At 37.1% G+C, this 18,574-nt stretch overlaps 1 long non-coding RNA gene and 1 pseudogene across 2 annotated transcripts in view; one reads left to right on the plus strand and one right to left on the minus strand.

The window, feature by feature from the left end:
- Positions 1–18,574, minus strand: part of LOC125157648 (uncharacterized) — a 423,940-nt gene that overhangs the window by 81,259 nt on the left and 324,107 nt on the right. The window lies entirely within an intron of this gene.
- LOC125157647 (40S ribosomal protein S24-like) lies at positions 16,911–17,305 on the plus strand (annotated as a pseudogene).

The following is an 18,574-nucleotide window of genomic DNA, read 5'->3' on the forward strand; positions in this document are numbered from 1 at the left end:
GTGAGATCATGACGTGAGTGGAAATCAAGAGTCAGATGCTTAACTGAACTGAGCCGCCCAGCACCCCATCTCTTGTCTTTTTGATAATAGCCATTCTAACTAGTGTGAGGTGATATTGCATTGTGGTTTTGATCTGCATTTCCCTGATGATTCATGTTGTTGAGCACCTTTTCATATGCCTGTTGGTCATTTGCCTGTCTTCCACGAGGAAATGTCTATTCACGCTTTTGCCCATTTTTAAATTGGATTACTTATTTTTTGCTATTAAGTTGTAGGAGTTCCTTACATATTTTGGATATTAACATCTTATTGGATATGTGCTTTGAAAATATTTTCTCCCATTCCATTGCTTTGCTTTTCATTTTGTTGACTGTTTCCTTTCCTGTACAGAAGCTTTTGGGTTCTATATATCCCACTTGTTTAATTTTGCTTTATTGCCCGTGCCTTTGGTGTTGTTTCCAAAAAAAATCATTGCCAAGACAGATTTTCCAGAAGATTTTCCCTTATGTTTTCTTCTAGGAGTTTTACAATTTCAGGTATCACATTTAAGCCTTTAATTCATTTTGAGTTAATTTGATGTAAGATAAGGATCCAATTTCATTCTTTTACACATGGATACCAGTTTTCCCAACACCATTGATTGAAGAGACTACCTTTTCCGCATTGTGTACTCTGGGCATCTTTGTCAAAGATTAGTTGACCATATCATGTGTAGGTTTATTTCTGGACCCTTTATTCCATTGTTGTTTATGTCTGTTTTTATAGCAGTACCACACTGTTTGGATTACTATAGCTTTATAATATAGTTTTAAACCAGAAGTGTGATGGCTCTAGCTTTGTTCTTTTTTTTCTCAAAAATGTTTTTGGCCATTCAGGTTCCATTTAAATTCCCTATAAGTGTTAGGACTGTTTTCTATTTCCATGAAGAATGCCATTGGAATTTTGATAGGGAATGAATTGAATCTATAGATCGCTAAAATAGTATAAATATTTTAGCAATATGAATTCTTTTAATCCATGAACACAGAATATCTTTTTTTTGTTTTCTTTAATTTCTTTCATCAGTGTTTTCTAGTTCTCAGAGTACATAGATCTTTCACTTTCTTAGTCAAATTTATTGCTAAGTATTTTATTATTTTTGATCATAATGTAAGTAGGGTGATTCTCTTAATTTCTTTTTCAGATAGTTCATTGCCAGTGTCTAGAAACATAACTGATTTTGGTATGTTGTTCTGTATCCTGCAAATTTACTGAATTCGTTTATTAGCTCCAACAATTTTTTCATGGAATCTTCAGTGTTTTCTTTATATAAAACCATATCATCTGCAATTTCACTTATATGAGAAATCTTTCCTTCCTATTTGGATGTCCTTTATTTCTTTTTCTTGACTAATTGCTCTGGCTAGGGTTCCCAGTCCTATGTTGGATAGAACTGGTGAAAGGGGGCACTGTTTTCCTGATCTTGGAGGAAAAGCTTTCAATCTTTCCCCATTAAGTATGATGTTAGCTGTGGGGTTGGCATATATGTCTTTCATTATGTTGAGGTACATTCCTTCTGTACCTATTTTGTCGAGGATTTTTATCATGAAAGGACATTGAATTTTGTCAAATACTTCTTCTGCATCTATTGAGATGACCATGTGATTTTTATGTTTCATTCTAGTAATGTGATGTGTCACATTTATTCATTTGCCTATTGTTGAACCATCCTTGTATCCCAGGAATAGATCCTACTTAATCAGTGTATAAGATCCTTTTAATGTGTTGATAAATTCAATTTGCCAGTATTTTCTTGAGGATTTGGCATCTATATTCATCAGGAGTAATGGCCTGTAGGTTTCTTTTCTTGTATCTGGCTTTGGCTTTGGTATCAGGGTAATGCTGGCCTTGTAACATGAGCTTAGAAGTGTTCTCTTCCTTCAGATTTTTAAAAGAGTTTGAGAAGGACTGGCATTAATTCTTTTTTTTTTAATTTCTTTTAACGTTTATTTATTTTTGACACAGAGAGAGACAGAGCATGAATGGGGGAGGGGCAGAGAGAGAGGGAGACACAGAATCGGAAGCAGGCTCCAGGCTCTGAGCCATCAGCCCAGAGCCCGACGCGGGGCTCGAACTCACGGACCGCGAGATCATGACCTGAGCTGAAGTCGGACACTTAACCGACTGAGCCACCCAGGTGCCCCCATTAATTCTTTTTGTTTTAAGTTTATTTATTTATTTTTGAGAGAGAAAGAAAGTGTGAGTGAAGGAGGGGCAAAGAGGGAGAGAGAGAATCCCAAGCAGGCTCCACACTGTCAGCATGGAGCCCAATGTGGGGCTTGAATCCACAAGCCCCAAGATCATGGTCTGAGCTGAAGTCAGATGCTTAACTGACTGAACCACCCAGGTGCTCCTAATTCTTCTTTAAATATTTGGTAAAATTAATCATGCAGCCATCTGGTCCTGGAATCTTTTTTGGGGGGATGTTTTTGATTACTGATTCAATCTCCTTACTTGTTATTGGTCTAATCAGAATTTCTTTTTTTTTTTTAATGTTTTATTGTATTTTTGAGAGAGAGAGAGAGAGAGAGAGCATGAGCAGCGAGGGGCAGAGATAGAGAGGGAGACACAGAATCTGAAATAGGATCCAGGCTCCAAGCTGTGAGCACAGAGCACGATATGGGGCTTGAACTCATGAACCACGAGATCATGACCTGAGCTGAAGTCAGAAACTTAACCCCTCAGGGGACTCTGAACTTCTGTCTTTCTTTGTTTTTGTTTGTTTGTTTGTTTTGTTTTTTAATGTTTGTTGATTTTTGAGAGAGAGACAGAGCACAAGCAGGGGAGGGGCATAAAGAGAGGGAGACCCAGAATCGGAAGCAGGCTCCAGGCTCTGAGCTGTCAGCACATAGTCTGATGCAAGGCTTGAACTCACAAACGTGAGATCATGACTTGAGCTGAAGTCAGATGCTCAACCAACTGAGCCACCTAGGCGCCCCTGAATTCCGTTTTTCTAATCATTGTAGTTTATATCTCCAGCACTGCATAAACAGATTTTTCTTGGGTTATTTTAATAAGATTCCAATGCCTTTCTACCATCGTGTAGCACCTTTTCTGTACATATTTAGGTATAGTCAATTCTCAGGTAAAGGCTGGTCAATCATTTTGACACCTGCATTTTCTGCTTTATTTCTTGCTTTGTAAAATCTTCTCTTGATAGTTAACAGGTCTTATTTTAATTGCCTGCTTTGTTGACAACTTATACTTTTATTCTTTGTGTACATGCAATGGAGAAGTGCTTTAAAAGGAAAACAATGCCATATCCAAAGAAAGGTTTAAGGAGGTGCAGGAGAGCTTAGGGTGATGCTAAAATAGATTTTTACCAACATGGAACAAAGACAAAATGCAAAGAGGTGAAATTTGGAGAAACTAGACAACCTTTGAGGATTTCAGGATTTTCTTTGGGGTCATTCCTTTAATTAATTTAAATTCCAAGATATGCAATAATGGAAGAATTAGTAATGTGACTTTGTTTTGCAACAAGAAATAATTTGGAAGATGGGAAGGGGAAAGAGTAATTTTATTTATTAAGGCACGACATTTGTGGAGTTTCAATTAAGCAAGTCTAAAACAATGTTTTCTGTTCCTGGATGCTCCTAGAATTTTCAAGTGCACAGGTACTGATAAAGATATGCTGCAAGTCGATGTGTAGTTCAAAGAAGGGGGATGATATTCTCTAGTGCCTACAAACTAATGAATACCACTTCCAAAAACCACGTATTTGTTTCATTGACTGTTAGAACGGCAAAGGACCTTACAAGTCATTCAGAACAACCACTTAACTTTACATTTAGGAAAACCAAGTACCATAGAGAAGTAACTGTCCAGTAAACAACCAGTCACTGATAGAGCTAGGGCACAAAACTCTTTCCTGTCTATAAAACTGTGCCTAGCGCTCTATGTACCTCTTTAACTGCTTTCTACTGGATTGAACTGCTTTTTTTAAATTTCTTTTTATTCTCCCATGGGTTGGAAGTTATATGTTTTGTTTATATCCATAGCATGTATCCTTAAATTTTTAGTATGTCTAATTAATCTAAAGTCTAAAGTTAGCCAACACCTCTCTCCTCCTCTGGAAGACTATAAGGACCTTAGAATACTTAGGCAGGCTATTTTCGTTGCCTAAACTACAGGGATGCATTCTTTCCTCTTCTTTCTTTCTAAAAGAGCCAGGGTTTTATTCAAATATTGAGCAAAATAAGTTCAAGGATGGCGAGTCTATCACAAGGTGATAATCATGATTAGTCTAAGTGAGACAGGAAAATAACATTCTCTTTGCCAATGATTGGTTATGGCCAATGGGCTATAAATAAAAGTCTGCTCTCAAGCTACTGGAAAGGATGTCCTGACCTGATAAAAAGACAGAAACATAAGAGAAGATAGTGTTCACTGCTTTCTTTCTTTCTGTGTAAGAATGTGCTTGTGTGAGAACATCGTACTTGAGTTATTCAGACCATGGGGGAAAAGAGCAGACATGTACTATGGAAGAAACAGCACAATGAGGAAGACAGCTTATGTCCTCAATTGCATAATTGGGCTGCTGTTACAACTCATGGACTATCCATCTCTGGACTTCATGATATACAAAATAATAATGACTTCCAACTGTTTAAGGCTCTTTTAGTAAAGTAATTGGTTATTTCCAACCCAAACCAACTTAAATCAATTGAATCTTTAAGTCACCCTTACATCTGACATATTATTTTTATGTAATGTGTTGGTAATTTTCACTATTAATGCTTTTGTTAAGTCAATGCTTCTTTAGATTAACAAAAACGATAAACAATTTCTTTTTGACCATGACTTCTAGTGTCTCAGGGCTTTCAAGCTTCAGTTTTCTCTTTCATGAAGTTCATCTCTTACTATTGTAATGGTAGTCTGGTAATGAAAAATTCTCAGTCATTATCTGCAAAAGTATTTAATTTGGCCCACTCTTGAATGATTATATATGTATAAAACTCTAGATCAACAGTTTTCTCCTAATTTTATTTCTGTGTGTCTAGGTGTGGATTTATTTTTATTTAATACTGCATGGAACTTGATGTATTTCTTGAAACTGAGAATCAATGTTTTTCAATTGTAGAAGTTTTCAAATATGATATCCTCAAATAGTCACAGTATTTGAAACCCTACGAAACATGTCAAACATTCTTCTTCTTTTGAATATTTTTTTTAACGTTTATTTATTTTTGAGACAGAGAGACAGAGCATGAACGGGGGAGGGGCAGAGAGAGAGGGAGACACAGAATCAGACGCAGGCTACAGGCTCCGAGCCATCAGCCCAGAGCCCGACGCAGGGCTCAAACTCACGGACCGCGAGATCGTGACCTGAGCCGAAGTCGGAAGCTTAACCGACTGAGCCACCCAGGCGCCCCTTTTGAATATTTAAATCTCCACTCCATAACCATAATCTCTTTAACCTTCGGTGCTTTATTCTAGATAATTTCTTCACAACTATCTTCCATTTTAAAAACAGTACCTCTTTAAAAAGTCTATTGAGTTACAAGATCTTCTATACATATCCCAGTAAAATTATTTTTAAAAGTGCTATTGGCATTTTTTCCTGTCAAAATGAAAACGGGTTTCTTTTCCTCATATGCATGGTTTTGAAATGTGCTGATAACCTCTTTCATGTATGCCATTTTCAACATGCATACTTCTGATAAATGTATTACTTGAGGTTATTATGAGTCTAATTTTTCTTTTTGTTGTGACTTCTGACTCTTCCTCTTTTCAGCAGCTACATCCTGCAAGTCCTGGTGTGAATGTGTGTCCCTCCAGAGAAGTTTTGCATTTGCTTCTGCCTGGAAGCATCACTGGACTTGTATGAGTTTTTCATGTCAATTTGTCAGCTTGGCAGTTCCCAGATAAAATGGATATTAAACATTCAAATTCAAAGTTAATATGCGGGCAGATCCATGATTACAAATTTACAGGGGAAGCTTTTTCTATCGTTAGCCCAGGCTGAGATATACAAGGGTCCTTTCCATCTCCCTTGGAATATAAATAAGTTTTGTTATTTTTTGACAATTTCGCTGAGCTTGTACATTCCCACCTCATGCCACATTCTCACAGATTCTCTTCCTTCCTCAAAAAATTCACTGCTACCATTTTCTTATACTTGGGGGACCCTTGCAATACAAAATTTGAAAAGGAGGAAATGTAAGAAAGACCTCGTTCAAAATGCTAGTGATGTCTCCGTTGAGGAACATTGGCCTAGGCCAATCACAATTCGTCCTCTGAGGCTGGGGGTGTGGCACCTGACTAAAGTTGGGGTTCTGTTAGTAAGGAAGAAGAAGGCCGCTGATGAACAGATAAATACCAGGGACTACTTTAGGAAGGACCAAATATGGAACAACTAAAATATGTCAAGTGGTCTGCTAAGCAATCTATATACGTTAAGTCATCTTTTTCTCACAGCAAAGTTGCGAGGAAGTTTATGATTATCCGCATTTCATAGGTGAGAAGACCGAGCTTCAGTCTGAGAGAGGCAAATCATTTCCCTAAGCTCATAAAGCTAACAAGTGGCATCACCCGGTTTCAAACTCAGCGTTCAGAGAAACTTGACGTATCCATCAGAAAAAAACCCACAATACTTGATTTCTATGCTCATGAAGTATACACAGTGCAACAACTATCTCTGAATTTCCTTCTTCAGGTTGATAAGTGGCCAACATAGAAAAATCCTTAATGTCCCATGGAATTTAGTTCTTCATTGATTCTTTCGTGATGAGTGGTGATTATTAAATTGCCAGGACCATCCCTGAACCAGTTATAACTGGCTTTAGCATGAATTCTGACACCCAGCTCTGCTTTAAATAACCCACATTTTCAATATCTAGCGTAAACAGGGTATTTTTACCACTGATATTTGAAAAACACTTTAAAAAGCTTCAGAGTATGAAATATGCTGTAATACTGTATATATCGGTAAATTACATTTCCAGTTTGTCCTCAATTTCAAGAAAATCCTCAGCCAAATAAACTAGCAAGCAAATAAATCACTTTAATTATAATAAATGGCAGTTTCTCTAAATATATTTCTGGCAGCAAATAGCTTCTATTATTGACTTTTGCAAGAGTAATTTAAGGGGAAACTATTCTCAGTAAAGTTGGAGATGCCTGCTATTCCTCATCTATGTATATTATAATCCATTTAGATTCCTACACCATGGGAAAACTAATTTCCAATTTTAAGGCACTTAAGCTGATATATTTATTATGAAATTATCCATCTTATAAATTATCTTCTTCATAGTGCCTCATTGGCTAAATTTAAGAATGCGATTTTCTATAGTGTAGATAGAAAAATCATGGCCAGGTCAGAAAAGAATTATTGTTTTTCTAGAATTACAATAATATATCGTAGTATTAAAATGAGACACACTTTTGTTGTCATTTTTCCATTGGTAAGAAATTTTTTCTCATTAGAAATACTTTACACATAGTGATAATTAAGTATGATAGATGTCTTGTTGTGGTGAACATTTATAGGCTTGAATTCATTCTTTTTCAAAAGAGATATACTATTCAATTTACACAATTTTTTTGTGAGTTTGCAAAGTACCTAATGCAATATCTGTCACATCATGAATATTCCATAAATGGTAGTCATCAATAATTGAATTTTAATATTATTGTCATATATCATATGCTCATTTAGAGTCTAGAATTGTTTATCTATGTGCCTTGGTGGAATGTATAATCTCAATCAAGGATAATCAGATCCCCACTGGACCTGCTGGTCAAGTAATTTGCCTAATGGCAAAGATCCATGAGGATCAGCAGTTAAGTGGGGATGGTGAAGTGAAGATGAATTTAAAAGCATATGTAGCATCCATAGCATTGAATGATTACTAGAAATGAATGGGTAAGAATAAGTAGTCAGGATTATATCTGAGTTTCTGGTTTTAGTTATTCAGTAAATAAGAGTATCGTTTAACTGGACCACTTTCTCACACCATAAACAAAAATAAACTCAAAATGGATTAAAGACCCAAATGTGAGACCATAAAAATCCAGGAAGAGAGGACAGGCAGTAATTTCTCTGACATCTGCTGTAGCAACATTTTTCTAGACAAGTCTCCTGAGGCAAGGTAAATAAAAGCAAACATAAGCTATTGAGACTACATCAAAATAAAAGGCTTCCGCACATCAAGGAAAAAAACCAAAAACCTAAAAGGCAACCTACCGAACGGGAGAAGATATTTGCAAAGGATATATCCAATAAAGGGTTAGTATCCAAAATACATAAAGAACTTACACTCAACATCCCCAAAACAAATAATCCAACTAAAAAACAGCAAGTTTGAACAAACATTTCTCCAAAGAAGACATCCAGATGGCCAATAGATGCTCAACATCACTCATCATCAGGGAAATGCAAATCAAAACCACAATGAGATATCACCTCACACCTGTCAGGACGGCTAAAATCAACAACACAAGAAACATCAGGTGTTGTGTTGGTGAGGATGCAGAGAAAAAGGAACCCTCTTGAACTATTGGTGGGAATGCAAACTAGTGAAACCACTGTAGAAAATAGTATAGAGGTTCCTCAAGAAGTTAAAAATTGAACTACCCTATGATGCAACAATCACACACTACTGGGTATTAGGGATTTATGCAAAGAACACAAAAACACTAATTCAAAGGGATACATGCACCCTTATGATTATAGAAGCATTATTTATAATAGCCAAGATATGGAAGCAGCCCAAGTGTCTATCAATAGATGAATGGATAAAGAAGATGTGAGATAGATAGATAGATAGATAGATAGACAGACAGACAGAGGAATATTACTCAGCCATAAAAAAGCAAGAAATCTTGCCATTTCCAATGACACAGATGGAGCTAAAGAATATAATGCTAAGTGAAATAAGTCAGTCAGAGAAAGACAAATACCATACGATTTCACTCATATGTGGAATTTAAGAAACAAAACAAATGATCAAAGGAAAAAGACAGAGAGAGAGAGAGAGACAGACAAACCGAGAATTGGACTCTTAAGTATAAAGAACAAACAATGGTTACCAGGGTGGAGTGGGCAGGGGGATGGGTGACGTAGGCGATGAGGATTAAGGACTTCACTTGTTGTGATGAGCACTCTATAATGTATGGAATTATTGAATCACTATATTATACACCTGAAACTAATAAAACACTGTATGTCAATGATACTGCAATTAAAATGAAAAACTCAATACCTAAAAAAGCAGTATTATTTGATAAGAAAATCAATTCTCAAGAAGCAACAAATTTGAAGAGAGAGAAAGACCTTTTTGACATTTCAATTTTCAGTTTGAGGTGCCTGGGGGATATCTAAAAAAGTGACCTCTCAAAGACAGTTAACTGAAGGGTCTGGAGTTCAATAGACAGGTTTGAGATAGATTTAGAGAAGTAGATATTATTAGTACAGTTGAAACAACTGGAGTAGTTGAGATCAATCTGGAAGTATAAGGAATGGGAAGGGGACTTCGAAAAGAAAAATGTCTCCAGACATGTATATATCTAACTGCTTATCAAAGGCCACATATCCTCTTGAACTTTATGTTCTAGATATAACGTATCACTTACAGCATTCCAAAAGTGCCAACGTATATGCTATTCCTTCTACCTAATATTACCTTTCTATCTCCCCCCTACTCCCTCTTGTTATTCTTTAGTTGATTCCTTTTCATTTTCCAGGACTCCATTTATCATTGACCGAATCTGGAAATGTGCACTTTCTTCTAACAATATGCATTCACATTCCTATCATAGTGCATGTTGTGAGCTGAATTTTGTCCCTGTACATTTCATACGTTGAAATTCCAATCCCCAATACCTCAGAATGTGACTGTACTTGGATATAGGGCCTTCAAGGAGGTAACTCAGTTAAAATGAGGTCATATAGGTGGGATCTGATCCAACATGACTGATGTACTTATAAGGAGAGAAGATTAGGACACAGACAACACAGAGACCATGGAGTGAACATGTGAGGACTCAGTGAGAAGGTGGCCATCTGCCAGCCAAGGAGAGTGGCTGTAGAAGGAAACGACCCTGTCAGTATCTTGATCTGGACTTCCAGGCTCAAGAACTGTGAGAAAATAAATGTCTCTTGTTAAATAGCCTAGACTGTGCCACTTTGTTACGGCGGCCCTTGTACACGAATACAGTATTTTAACATATATACTGTAATTGCTTAAATATATGACTGAAGTGAACGCATCATCCCTAGAGAACACCGATATTTAAGGTACAAGGGAAGGAAACGATACCGTGAAGTAAAATTAAAAAGAAGTGGCTAAGAGGCAGGACGAAAATGAAGAGAGCTGTGTCAAGAAAGCAAGGAAGGAAAGAGTTGGCCAGTATGGCTTCACAGATGTAGACAGAAGTCCAACTTACCGGACACATTTGAAATATGTGCAGTTAGTTGTAGGTCAATTATACCCTAATAAAAGTTTAAAAAAAAGATCGACTAACATGACCAAATAACACAAAAATGTCAAGATAAGTATGAAAGAATATTCATTGTATAAAGGCAACTAGGATATGTTTGTGAATATCTGGAGAAAGGGGAGCCAGGCAATATGGAATGAAGAGCAAAGTGCCCTTTCTGATACATCTGTAAGACAACTCAACACAAAAGATGACTATGGACTATGGATGTTGTGGTTCACATAGGATAACAGGCAAATATATTCTAGGATATAGCAGATCTTTGAATTCTCAAGGTACATATTTTGGTTACCAATGCTAAAAATTTTACCCCTGAGCCTCATTCCGTCTCCTACAGCAGAAGCTATTCGGTTATGACCATATACTGTAGAAACTTTTAAAATTTATATTAGGTCTGTGACATCCTATATGTTGATCATGGTATGAAATAGGTCCCTGATCTGACTCACTTCACTAACACCTAGAACCAGCAATGTTGTGCTATGACTTGCACAATGAAATGACCTGCAGAGCTGTAAAGACAGTAATGCCCAGGCCCCCAGAGACCACACAGATGCCAATATCTATTGAGCAATATCTAGGCATCTAAATTGTATTTTTTAAAGCTTCCCAGATGAGTCCCAGTGTAGAGTGAGGATTGAGAAACATTAGTTCTCACCCTTGGACCATGAAGTTATTGGCAGAAACCTTAAAACTTATGAGAATTCTAAGAAATGAGTTTGTAAAATGAATGAATCACATGATCACACACACACAAAATTGATGGCACTATGTTCAATGTAGACATAGATATTTTGAGGAAAATATAAATAAATTTAACCATATTACTTGAATAATGGTATCTTTCTGTCAAGTATCTTCTTAATCAACTGGTACTAAAATACAATTAAAAGTATTCAGGGATATAAATAGTAACATTAAAAACATAGCCTGAGACTCTCAATGGTTGGGATCCATTTACTACCCATGGTAGCATTTCCTAGTGTGGTTCCAGATGCATTTGGAAACACTACATATAGCGTATCTTTTTAGAGCCTGTGATAAAAATATTCTTTTAATTTTGTTTCCTCAGCATTCCAAAACTTATCTGAGCACAGAACCTTTCCTCCACTCCCACGAACACATATTAACATCCCAAGAGACACTGTTTTCCCAAGATATCCAATCCCCAACTGGGATCACTGCAGAAGGGAGAGAATAATGAAACCCCAGATGCTTGCATTTACAGTGAGCACAATGTTGCAAGTGGTACAATTATCTTTACAATGAAGAATTATACACTTTCAAAGGTGGCTTGCAAGGTCAAAATGATTGAGTTTTGCTTTGTAGCTTTAAAAAAACCCCCTAGATATTGATAATGATAATAATAATGATGATGATAGCTACAGTTGAATAATGTTCCAAGCACTATTCTAAGAACTTTATATCTATCTATCTATCTATCTATCTATCTATATGTTAATCCACAACCCTAAAAAGTAGTTACTGTTATTATTATTTTTATTTAAAAAATGAGATACTGAGCCAAATAGTGTTTATGAAACTTGTCCAAGGTCATAAGGCCAGTAGGTGACAGAGCTCGGTTTTTAATCCAAGTCTGAAAACCTTAAAACCTAATATCCGAACGACTTACACTCTACATATATGAAGTATATTGAAATGTACTCAAGGTACAGACGTAGACTAGGAAACTGAATCTCAAATTTTGAGCTAATTAAGAGCTAGATTTTACAATTCGGGAATACAAGTTCAAATCTGGTGTAACCTGCAAAGAGCTGAAACTGCTATTTATTAGAAATGCTTGAAGGCCAGATAAAGTGATTTTTCTAGCTTGTAGTGGATCTGTATTAAATGAAAACCTAATGTTGGAGTGTCTGGGTGGCTCAGTTGGTTAAGCATCCAAATCTTGATTTCAGCTCAGGTCATGATCTTGCAGTTCGTAAGATCCAGCCCTGAAGCACTGGACTCTGTGCTGACAGCATGAAGCCTTCTTGGGATTCTCTGTCGCTCCGCCCCTCCACCACTCACATGCTTTCTCTTCCTCTCTCTTAAAATAAATAAACTTAAAACAAAACAAAAAACCCTAATGTAATCCTACATCCAGAATTAATTTCTGTAGGAAGAACAAACAAGAGTGATATTTATACTATTAGTAATCAAATTTAAATACCTTAAAAATATGTAATTTGATATATCAGTACTGCCTTCCGCTATTACTTTTAATAGTCTTATTTTTGTACAAGACAAAGTTGGAATTGTCAGCTGCTTTACTGCTTACTAGATATGCTTCTAATGGTTTGGGAAGAGCTTGGGAACAGTCTACTTCTTCTATTGAAACCATCCCCCATTAGGAAGATAGTTGATAATTGGAATAGGTTCAAGTTGAATGAGGCACTAATTTTACAAGCCAGGGAAATTTAGCCATGTTTCTTCTACATTGTATACTATATGATGTCTCTGATTTCCCTAGAATGAGACCATAGGATGTGATGAATCCTAGTCACAATTATAACTAATCTGGCTTAACATCTAAACTTGTGTGGTCATCTAATATGGCTTCTGTATCAACTTGTGATGGGTGTCTTCCTCATTCGCTCAGATTTTCCTAGCATTTCCTGAAGATGTTTTAAATAAATGCATTTTGGGGGGGGGTGTTGATTGGAAACAGTCATTAAGTGATTACCTAATAAAACATTAAAATACAGTTATTTCTTGGAGATTCCGGCCAAGATGGAAACTCAGTCATTTACCACACCAATTTCCTCTCAAATCTACACAGAATGGCAAATTTAAATCAGCAGTGGAGGCTTGAAGGCATGTGCTTCTGGTGGAAGTATAAATAGGTAATCTTTAGAGGGAAAGCTGGCAACTTACTTTGTTTAAAAGCCCTAAAAACGTTAATACACATATCAATTACACTCCTAAGATTTCATAATAAAAAATAATCCATGGGGCACCCCGGTGGCTCAGTTGGTTAAGCGACTGACTCTTGATTTCGGCTCAGGTCATGATCTCACAGTTTTGTGAATTCAAGCCCCACACCGGGCTCTGCGCTGACAGCTCAAAGCCTGCTTGGGATTCTCTCTCCCCTCTCTCTCTCTGCCCTTTCCCCGTTTTTTCTCCCTGTTTCTCAAAATAAATAAATAAACTTAAAAAAATAATCCATAATAACAAAATAGAAACCTTTCCATTGCAGCTTTTGTCTTAGCACAAGTGGCCATAACAAAAGAGCATAGAGAGGGTGGCTTCAAAAAACAGAACTTTATTGTCTCCATTCTGGAGTCTAGAAGCGTAAGACCCAGGTGTGGGCAGGGATGGTTCCTTGTGAGGACCGCGAGGGAGAATCTGTTCCAGACCTCTTTCTTATAGGTGGTCGTCTACTCCCTACATCTTCACATATGTTTCCTGGATGTGGGTCTCTGGGTCCAAATTTTCTCTTTTTATAACTGCATCAATCATATTCTATTAGGACCCACCCTCATGACCCTAATTTAACCTAAGTACCTCTGTAAAGATGCTATCTGTAAATAAGGTCACATTCTTAGGTACTGGAGGCTAAGAATTCAACATATGGATTTCGAGGAGACACAATTCAATTCTTAACACATCTATGTGTTAATGGTTTTCTTTTTGTTTTTTTCTAATTAAAAAAAAATTTAAAACATTTATTCGTTTTTGAGAGACAGAGACAGAGCATGAGCGGGGCAGGGGCAGGGGCAGAAAGAGAGGGAGACGTAGAACGTGAAGCAGGTTCCAGGCTCTGAGCTATCAGCACAGAGCCCGACTTGGGGCTCTAACACGCAGACCGCAAGATCATGACCTGACCCAAAGTCGGACACTTAAGCGACTGAGCCACCCAGGCTCCCCTGTAGTTTTCAAATTTAAACAACAAATATGCCCATACATTTGTAATCTGAGAGTATAACAAGTACTTTTATTTTCATTAAAGTAATACATGCCAGGGTAAAAAATAAATCAAATAGTACAAAAAAGCTTTCTTTTATTTTTTTAATGTTTACTTTTGAGAGAGAGAGAGAGAGAGAGAGAGAGAGAGAGAGAGAGAAAGGCAGAGAGAGGGAGACAGAGGATCTGAAGCAGGCTCTGTGCTGACAGCAGATAGCCTGATGCGGGGCTTGAACTCATGAGCTATGAGATCACGACCTGAGCTGAAGTTGGACACTCAAACAACTGAGCCCCCTGGGTGCCCCTACAAAAAAAGCTTTGAAAAAATAAAGAGCAAGAGTCTCCTTCCCAAGATTTTGCCACTCACAGCTCTCTACTCCAGAAGCAATTAATTTAAACCTTTCCTTAAAAAGTTTTTTGGTGGTTATCTCCAAATCTCAAATTATAGCTTAAATTGCTATTTATTGATGTAACAACTTTAAACATTAATCGACTTCCTCTTTTGATACACAGCACATTATATCCTCTACCTTCCCTTCCAATACTTGTCAATACTTTCTAAGTCCCTCTCTTTTAAGTCACCTTTGTAACTTCAAATAACGTACTTAAAACTAAGTTTCTTATCCACCAAAAACCAGTTGGTGTTTCCTTCACTGTTTTTCTTTAACAGTCACGTATGTTTTATTATTTAAAGCCAGAACTGAAGAACACAAAAGCAGTTAATTTCCCAAACTGTACTTACAATTGTGTAAGGTTTGGGTCCTTTCTGCTAGATGTCCAATGGGAGAGTCCCTAACTGTGAAATGTCATGAGCATCTGTGTTTTATTTCCAAGTTAGCATATTAGATGCTCCTGAATAATGCAGACCCTTCCTAGTAGGGCCATCTTCTCCAGGGTAGGTCTAGCATTTTGATGTGCCATATGTGCTGCTGCTGGAAACTTCTGAGTTTTTCTATCGTACCGTCAGTGCATCCATTATCTGCATCTGGCCAGATTCCTGGAATCCGCTAGGATTTTCTTGAGTCTGCCCTGGTTGCGCTGCAGGTCTGCTGCACAGTGGTTGTTCTGGGCTTCTCTTCCCTGATATTTTATTCTGTGTCCACTATTGCTTGGACTCCATGTATTCTTTTTGCTAGACTTTCTTGGCATACCAGAGCACCTTTTTGTTTTGTTTTTTAATTTTTATTTAAATCCAAGTTAGTTAATATATAGAGGGATAATGGTTTCAGTAGTAGAATTTGGTGATTTATCATTTACATATAATACCCAATACTCATCCCAACAAGTGCCCTCTTTAATGCCCATCATCCATCTAGTCCATCCCCCCACCAACCTCCCCTCCAGCAACATTCAGTTTGTCCTCTGTATTGAAGAGTCTCTTATGGATTGCCTTCCTGTTTTTATCTTCTTTTTCCTTTCCTTCCCCCATGTCCATGTGTTTTCTTCTTAAATTCCACATATGAGTAAAATCATGATATTTCTTCCTCTGATTGACTTATTTCACTTAGCTTAACACACTGTAGTTCCATCCATGTTGCAAATGGCAAGATTTCATTCTTTTTCATTGCTGAGTAATATTCCATTATATATACATATACATATATATACACATTATATATATATACATATACACATTATATATATACATATATACATGTTATATGTGCATATATATGTGTGTGTGTGTGTATATATATATACACACAGACACACACAAACACACACACACACACACACATACATACATACCACCTCTTCTTTATCCATTCATCAGTCGATGGACTTTTGGGCAATTGCTTCTTAAGGGATTCAGGGTGGATGTGTGAACCTGTCGTAGTGGTAGGACTAGCTTCCCTTTCCACACTCCCAGGTATTTCATGGTCCTCGCAAGTAACATGGACACAGTATCCTCCACCAAAATCACTGGTTTGTAATATCATTCACAATAGCACTTGTGTAATTTTCTGCCATTAGAAATGCTTCATTTCTCCACAAGAGATGTTACAGCAAATTCTTAGGATTGGGGGGTGGGGTGGGGGAGATAACCTATGAGTGTGTGTGTGTGTGTGTGTGTGTGTGTGTGTGTGTGTGTATACCACATCTTCTTTATCCATTCATCAGTCGATGGACATTTGGGCTCTTTCCATAATCTGCCTATTGTTGATAGCACTGCTATAAACATCGGAGTGCATATAGAGCACATTTTTCTAGCACCATCCTAAGAAAGGGTGCAGGAGAGATGAATGCATGAGTCCTCAAATTTCTGAAACTTTATAGGCTCTCATACTTGAATGTTAGTTTGGATGAGTACAGAAATCTAAGTTCAATTTCATTTTCCCTCAGAACTTTGAAGGCGTTCACATCTTCATTAGCATCTGGTGTTGCTTGGGAGAAATCTAATGACATCTGATGCCTCTCCTTTGTGATGTGACCTTTACTGTCCTCTCTTAATTTGTCCCTGTGTAGTCAAATTTCACCATGAGCTCTCTTCCTCCCTGGCTGCTTGAGGCTCAGCCGCCATCATGAATGACACAGTAACTATCTGGACCAGGAAGTTCATGACCAACTGACTACTTCGGCGGAAACAGATGGTCATTGATGTTCTTCACCCCAGAAAGGCAACGATACCTAAGACAGAAATTCGGGAAAAACTAAACCAAAATGTACAAGACCACACCAGATGTCGTCTTTGTGTTTGGATTCAGAAGCCATTTTGGAGGTGATAAGTCAACTGGTTTTGGCAGGATTTATGATTCCTTGGATTATAGAAAGAAAAACGAACCCAAACATAGACTTGCAAGACATGGCCTGTATGAGAAGAAAAAGACATCAAGAAAACAGTGCAAGGAACACAAGAACAGAATGAAGAAAGTTGAGAACTTCAAAAGCCAATTTTGGTGCTGGCAAAAAGAAGTGAAGTATCTAGCAGTGAGCTGGAGACTGGACAACAGAAGGAGTAAAGATTCTGCAGTTACTGGGTGGTGATTGTGCAGATTTTTCATGACAGGATTAATAAACTAAGAACTTCCATGTGTCTGGTTGTTTGGAAAAAAAAAAACTTTCACCATGAAGCTTCTTATGGGTGTTTCTTTCATTTGCTGGTTGTTCAAATGGCCCTTTCAATCTGGACACTTAAGCCCGAGCAGTTAAGAAAATGTTTTGGATAATTTCTGTCTTTCCATTTTTTATGTTGTCTCTTCATGGAACCCCTAATACTTGGATATTGGACTAACTGGACCGATTCTTATGTTTTCTTTGCTATTTCTCATGTCTTCATGTCTTTGTATTAACTTCTGGGAGAATCCTTAGAATTACCTCCAATTCTTCTGTTGAATTTGATTTTTGAGATTTGCTACCACATTTTCAAGATCTTTCCTTCATGCTGTTCCTTTTAATAGCAACTTCTTGTTTTATGAAAGCATTTAATAAAAAATAGCTCTGTATTGATGCAGCTGCTTCTTCTTTTGTTTATTTCTTTGTTCATTTGTTTTACTTTTTTTAGATTCCTCATATAAGTGAAGGCATATGGTATTTGTCTTTGTCTGATTTATTTTACCTAGCATAATACCCTCTGGGTCCATCCATGTTGTTGCAAATGGCAAGACCTTATTATTTTTGTGGATGAGTAATATTTCATTATATCTACATACCATCTTTTCTTTATCCATTCATCTATTGATGGACACTTAGCTTGCTTCTATACCTTGTATACAATTGTAAACAATGAGGGGAGGTAGGTGGGAAATAGGCAAAATAGTGAAGAGGATGGAGAGGTACATAGTCAATATCGCCATAACGTATGGTGACAGATGGTGACAACACTTATCGTGGTGAGCACTGTGTAATGTACAGAATTTTCAGAACACCATGTTGTACAACTGAAAGTAACATAACATTGTAGGTCAACTATACTTCACTAATAAAAATTTAAAAATTAGGGGCACCTGGCTGGCTCAGTCAGCAGAACATACAACTCCTGGTCTTGGGGTTGTGAGTTCAAACCCCATGTTGGGTATAGAGATTTCCTAAAAAAATTAAGAAAAATAAATCTTTTAAGATCCCCCCCCCAAAAAAACTCATCATATACCATCTTTTATATGCCAGACTCTGTGTTAAATATTTCACACATATTAACTCATTCATTCTTCACAAAAACACTATAAGAAAGGTACAATTACTATCTCTA

This window comes from Prionailurus viverrinus, chromosome X (genome assembly GCF_022837055.1).
Source record: "Prionailurus viverrinus isolate Anna chromosome X, UM_Priviv_1.0, whole genome shotgun sequence".
Classification (NCBI taxonomy): domain Eukaryota; kingdom Metazoa; phylum Chordata; class Mammalia; order Carnivora; family Felidae; genus Prionailurus; species Prionailurus viverrinus.